The sequence below is a fragment of the Haliotis rufescens genome, unplaced genomic scaffold (assembly GCF_023055435.1).
Source record: "Haliotis rufescens isolate VD_foot unplaced genomic scaffold, xgHalRufe1.0.p SCAF_18, whole genome shotgun sequence".
NCBI classification, from domain to species: Eukaryota; Metazoa; Mollusca; class Gastropoda; order Lepetellida; family Haliotidae; genus Haliotis; species Haliotis rufescens.
In genome coordinates this window covers 10137403-10144746 of record NW_025963868.1, presented here as the reverse complement: position 1 = coordinate 10144746, position 7344 = coordinate 10137403, and positions in this window count along the sequence as shown.

Genomic DNA, 7344 nt, shown 5'->3' with positions numbered 1-7344 from the left:
TACATTCACAATTCACAAACCATCAAGATGCGACACTGCGTCATGGTACTGGTATTTGGATTTCCAGACTGCAGCTGCATGATAACAATCTCATTACTGTCCTGCTCAAATTGGATAATTTCAATGAATTTATACAGGTTTGGGTGACTGCGTCCAAGCCTCTTTAGGTTGGAGTGCCAACCTTCAAGATGGTTGGTTGTACGTGGACCAGTGGTATGGAAGTGATTCCACACAACACGGTTTGATTAGTTATATGAATTCATCAATTACCAATAACAACTTATCACTAACAGCGTAAAATGTGTTCAACCCCGAATTCATTACAGTGTGAAATTTGTTCATCCCTAGCATAAAATCTTGAGATGCCCCCCTAATCCCCCTATTGTTTGACCAATTAGTACGCCTGGGCGATTTTACTCCTAAGACAAAAGGTGCCGGACAAGTAGGATGCAGTATCCTTAGCCCCACCCTCTTCAATATAATGACAAACGATCTATTAGAGGGCCTATCCCCGAAAGTAAACACATCAAAATTCGCAGATGATGGAGCCCTCTGGATCCGTACTAAAAGCATTAAAATGGCCCAAAATTTACTCCAAAAATCTCTTAATAAAATACAACAATGGGCTGACAAATGGGGCTTCTCCCTTAACTCAGAAAAAACAACAGGAATAGTATTCAAACATAAAAACATGAAACCCGCCTCCCCAATCCTCCAGCTAAACAACCAAACAATCAAATTTCAAAAACAAACCAAATTCTTAGGACTTATTTTCGATGAACATCTCACCTGGGATGCTCACATCCAAAACCTAACAACCAAATGCAGTAAAGACCTAAACACCCTAAGATGCCTAACTGGCTCTAACTGCGGAGCCTCCAAAGATACCCTCCTCTCTCTCTACATATCACTAATTAGATCAAAACTAGACTACGGCTGCGCCATATACAACACCCTAAACAACTCTCTATCTAAAAAACTTGACTCAATACAATATCAGGCTCTCAAACTAATTACACGCACCCAACATGGCACCTCCTACACTTCACTTCAGGCCTTAACAGGAGAAATGCCACTAAGTCTACGCAGGGAACAGCTAAGCTTAAATTTCTGGGCCGCGTCCCAAACAAACCCTCTCATCCAAAACTTAATAAACCAAAATATCAGCCCCAAAAACCAAGCTCTAGCTCGTAAACAGCCCTTACTTACCCCAATATCCCAAAGAATAACAAACTACCTAAATGAACACCAAATTAAAAATCTTAAACAAAACTGCAAACAATCAAATATCTTCACCCCTAAACTTAAAATACCCAAAATAGACACAACACTAGCTAGCCAAATAAATAAACAAACCGACCCAAACATAGCTAAAACTACCACACTAGCATACATACACGAAAATTGGCCAAATTGGTGTCACATTTACACGGACGGATCCTCAGATCCGACCTCCAAACACACAGGTTTCGGAGTCCATACCACACAACCAACTAAAACCACACAATCCTTCCGACTCCCAAACAACCAATCAATATTCACGGCAGAACTAATGGGCATGGCCTCAGCCCTCCATAATCAAGAATCCAAAAACCACAAAAAATCCTAATACTTACCGACTCCCTAATTGGACTACAAGCCCTCCAAAACAAAAATACCAAGAACCGACCTAAATTAATAAATCAAATACTTAAAAGCTCCAACGACCTAACTAAGGCAGGCAAACAAAAAACCTTCTTGTGGATACCCGCCCACGTAGGAATATACGGTAATGAAAACGCCGATAAGGCAGCTAAACTATCCCTCAAAATCCCAGAGATAAGCTTCAACTTACCTATCTCAAAATCAGAAATTAAAAGCGTAAACAAGCAAAGATCACCAAAAAATGGCATAACCTATATCTAAACTCAAATAGACAAATCAAAAAAGTACTCAGCAAACCACTAACCAAACCAAAAATTCTCCATCCATCAAAAAAAATCGACAGAGTAATCACTTAACTCCAAACAGGACATACCAACCTAAATAACCACCTAAAAAAATTTAAAAAACATACTACAGGTAACTGCCCACACTGCAAACAACTAGAAACCCCAGGACACGCACTCATCCACTGCACACACTACCTAACACATCGAACCGCATTACAAATCACCCTCAAACTAAACAAGGCTCTCACTCTAGAAGCAATACTAAACCCACAAAATAAACTAGAAAACTTCAAGGCCTTAGGCGTATTCTTAATCAAAACGGAACTAATAAAACGCATCTAAAAACACTATAATCTACCAAATCAAAATTACATAAACAAACAAACATCCACCATACCCAGCTCCCTTAGTTCTCCTCCCCAATCCCATCGGCATCTATTCCAAATCTCAAAATTCCCAAATTCTATATAAGCAACCCCTAAGACCCCCTCTTAGGTTGCTCACACCACTTTCGCCCCTTTCGGAAACACATTAAATGGCCGGGCCGGGCCCGTGTGCGAAATACGCATCAGTCGGAAAGCGCACGTTAAATCTCCAAAGTAAGTAAGTAAGTAAGTAAGTAAGTAAGTAAGTAAGTAAGGATGCCCCCCTACCAGAGAACATAAATGGAGAGCCCTTCACTGTAGATTTGTTCTACAAACGAAGGAAATCTCACCCGATTAGGGTGTACCTCCACACATGCGACACGTGTGAACAGATATAAAGTATAGACAGAGAGTAAACTTTCGTGTCACAGGTCCCGTACTGTACTCAACCCTCCGCGCCTACCAAGCTCGGTTCGCTCACCAGCGTAAACTGCACGGTTGTCAATCACCCAGGCCCCTGGGACTGACAAATATGAACTTGGAAATGGAGATGGCGGACTTATGTCCAGAAATTACAATTGTTGAGAGTTCGCCAAACTCCCAAGAGAACCAGCCCAGTTCTCGAAAGGGTCAGCCAAACCCAAATGAAGGGAATCCCTTCACTCTGGTCACCAGAAAAACTGCCAAAAAAACAGCCAACTTGACTTATAGTCAAGCCGCGCTAAATGTGCCTGACCGTTTTCAGGACAGATTCACGTTCTCAGGAACTAAAAACAAAGAAAATATCGATTATAGTGCCCTATGGGCTCAAGGCATGCTTAAACGCAAACAGCCTCAATCTAGCCCACCTAAGGCTAAAATGGTACAGAAAAGAATGGTCTCATCAGAATCAAAGACACAACAAAATAAAAGACCACAAACCAAATGGGAAAAAGTAGTCTTTAGCGCAGACTTCTCCCAAGATCTTAATAAGCCCTAAATAGGTCAAAAAGGGATAAATCAGCCTTCGCCCAAGTCCGAGCAGCCAGGACAAAAGTAAGACAACTCATAGACGATTCCTAAAAAGAGTCATGGCAGACCTTCTGCAAATCCCTTAATGAGAAAACAAATGCTAAAACAGTCTGGAGCAAAATACACGCAATCAGGTGTAAGCGTAAACCCACAAAAATTCCCAAGTTAGCCAACGCCCATACAGTCTAAGAAAAGGCCAACATTCTAGCTGAGCACTTCTCATCTGTCAGCAACAACACAAATTAAAGCGAAGAATTCAAACAGGAAAAAATACTTATGCCCAAGATCTCAAAACGGCCGCAAAGCAAGCATCTGGTATACAATATACCATTAACTGTGACAGAGTTTGATGATGCGATACAAAATAGAAAAGGCACAGCACCTGGTCTTGACACAACCAGCTACGAGATATTGAAAAACCTACCTGATCAAACCAAAGGCTTACTCACTGAGTTGTATAACATGATATGGTCCAAAGGAGAAGTCCCAAAAGCATGGAAACATGCTGCAGTTATCCCACTGCTAAAGCAAGGGAAAGACGAAGCCCTACCAAACTCTTATCGACCGATCTCACTCACCTCAAACATGTGCGAAGCCATGGTTACAAAAAGGCTCATGCATCACCTTTGAAACTGGCAACCACATAAAACCTGACCAAAGTGGCTTCAGGAAGGGACACTCGTGTCTAGATCATATTCTAAGACTGGAAAATGAAATAAAAAAAGCTCAATTAAACAGACAATACCTAGCCGCAGTATTTCTGGACGTCAGCAAAGCCTTCGACTTGGTATGGCATGACGGACTCCTCTCAAAACTAGCACAAAATGGAGTAGAAGGGAACATGTCAAACTTCATAGACAGCTTCCTGCAAGACAGGTCGCTTTCAGTTAAAATAGGGAACAATCGATCTGATCCTATGGCACTGGACAATGGCACGCCACAAGGCAGCATTATAAGCCCAACCCCGTTTAATATCATGATCAATGATCTTTTTGACCATGTCATCTCTCCTACCCAATCTTCTAAATTCGCTGATGACGGAGCAATATGGGTAAAGCACAGAGATATTTCACAAATCAGAAAAAAACTCAAGTCAGCCCTGGACGGAGTAGATCAATGGTGCAATAAATGCGGATTCACCCTTTCAAGTGAAAAACCTGTTGGAGTTCTATTCAAACGCCGGGGGAAAGATGCTATGATACCCCGTGTCTCCAGAAAGGGCAAACCTATCAAATTCGTAAAATCTGCGATATTGTTTGGGGTGATCCTTGATCAACACCTCACTTGGCGCAAGCTTATAGAATATGTGGAAAACAGATGCCAAAAAGACCTGAACGTATTACGGGCAATTTAAGGCTAATCTTGGGGCACATCGAGGGACACTCAGCTGGACCTTTACAAATCTCTTATCAGATGAAAAATTGATTATGGTTGTGAGGCTTTTCACTCAGCATCAAATACTGTCTTGAGGCGCCTAGACAGAATACACTACAAAGCCCTAATGCTGGCCACAGTCGCAGCAACAGGCACCTCACTAGAAGCACTACAAGTAGAAACGAGAGAACTCCCATTGAAACTAAGAAGAGAGCAGGCAATATTATCGTTCTGGGGACGAACATCAAACCCTTTGGTTAAAAAGATATGGCAAGACAAAAACACTCGAGATGAAGCCCTAGCTCGAAAAAATCCCTCACTAAAGCCATCTGGGATATTAGTACGTGAACTCATTCGAAGTCACAATTGCGATGACATTCAGCCTCCAGATAGTCACTACAAAGGGTTACGCCCTCCCTGGACTTTAAAAACTCCCAAAGTTGACACTGCTTTAACATCAGAAGTCACTAAAAGAGAAAACCCAACCCTACTACGATCATTAGCTATCACTAAAATTCAAACTACCTGGGACAGCTGGGCCCATATATACACTGATGGATCCAAGAATCCTATCAACAACTGTGCTGGTTACGGGATCCATATCCACAGCTCCAAACCCCAAGCACATTCAGTTCGCTTGCCTGATGGTCAGTCAGTATTCACGACTGAATTGGAGGCAATTCATCAGGCACTCAAACTCATACTGGAACTTCCGGAAGCAAAGGAAGTCGTCCTCTCAGACTCGCTAAGTGCACTTCAGGCCATCAGTGGCAGAAACTCAAACTCCAGGCCAAACACAGTCAACAATATTCTATACGAATATACAAAACTATCGGACCAAGGGCAACAGGTGGAGCTGTGTTGGGTCCCCTCTCACATAGATATTCATGGAAATGAAAAAGCAGACTCACTGGCGAAGCTAGCTCTAGACAAAGCGGATATACAGCCTATCCCCTTCAGTAAACTAGAGATAAAAAGCAAAATCAAAGCCTCCATAGCAGAAAGATGGCAAGCCCAATGGGACGTAAGTAAGATCGGCAGATGGCTATACAAAATTCAACCCAAGGTCCAACAAAAGCCAAACTCATACTCAAATGAAAGGAAAATTGAAATTGCTATCTCACGCCTCAGACTTGGTCACAAAACGCACTATGACAAGGTTTGTTCATCTTGCAATCAGGCTGAAACCATTGATCACGTGTTACTAGAATGTCAAGACCATGCCCCAGCCCGGGCTAGGTTAAAACAAGAATTGCAGTTACATCCGCTATCTGTCATAGATCTCCTAAAGCCAAGAGATGCAATAGCGAAGGCCAAACTAACTCTATTTCTGAGAGATGGACAGCTGCTCGAACGTATATAAACAGAGCAGCCAAGGATAAAAATGAAATCATATCAATATAAGAAAATAGAAATCATATCAATACAAAAACAGAAATTATGTGAACACCGAACTCCCAATAAATGTGTACCCTTCTCACACACAGGAGTCCCAAAGAGGGACAGGTCAGCCGAAATTGCCTAGGCAGAAGGCGACCTCTTAAACACTTAATGCGACAACAACAACAACAAACTTTCACACTCAGTAGATCACTTCCTCACTTCCGTCTCCTATGTAATATTTATCGCTATTTCTGTTTATATACACGCTTATCACATACACTCATTTGCAATTGCGTTCATCACTTGTTTGATAATATAACAGTTCAGATAAGGTGTCATTAATGTGATTATGAACAAGACAATATATTAATCTCATATATATAGATATATGTATTTCCACAGGCTGTCGACGGAGCTGCCAGTGTTGCCGGTCAAGAGACGGGTAATACCCCTAACGCTGATGACCAAGAGGTATATTTAATTGTCCTTATAATTAACATCTATGAAATGAACGAATAGCATTGACTCCATCTTTGATGATCTGCATTGAAAGGAGTGTTGCATTCATAGGTTATTCTATTTCTATTTCCACAGGCTGTCGACGGAGCTGCAATTGGCGCCAGTCAACAAATGACAACCATTGAACCAAATTGTGGTGACCAACAGGTATTTTTAATTGTGTTGGGCTTATATTTTGAGCTCTCAGCGCTGCGACAGTTAAAAGCCAGGTACATTTTATTTATGGCAGCGTTAGGATAACTTCGAAAATGTAGGCGTTGTGATTGTTATATGTGAAATGAAGAAATGCAACTGACTCCATCATTTAAGTGTCCTATATTGAAAGTGGTATACATATGCTGGCGATTCAAAAAGAAATCGGGATTGTAATTCATTTCAATTGTGTATTTTTTCCACTTTGAATTATATTTCACATGTCTGGACGACGACAGTGATGGTGAACTGCCCGAAATATTCAGTGGGACGCCAACCGTCATCTTCAATATCGGGGGTCGCTTTCAGGTGTCATATATGCCTTCAACCTCTTTATTTAACAAGGCAAAATGTCATGTTAATTAAAAACATGTTTTTATTATATAGATCTATATCATGACATATTCCGCTATCAAAATATACTGCTTAAACTGTCAAAAAAAGAAACAAGTAAGAGTAAAGACAAAACGGCAGAATCATAACTAACGAAATAATTTTATTATTCAATGTGCAATAAATGTTTCTTGTTGAATGAAAAAAAGAGCTCTATGATGTATTGCAACAAATAT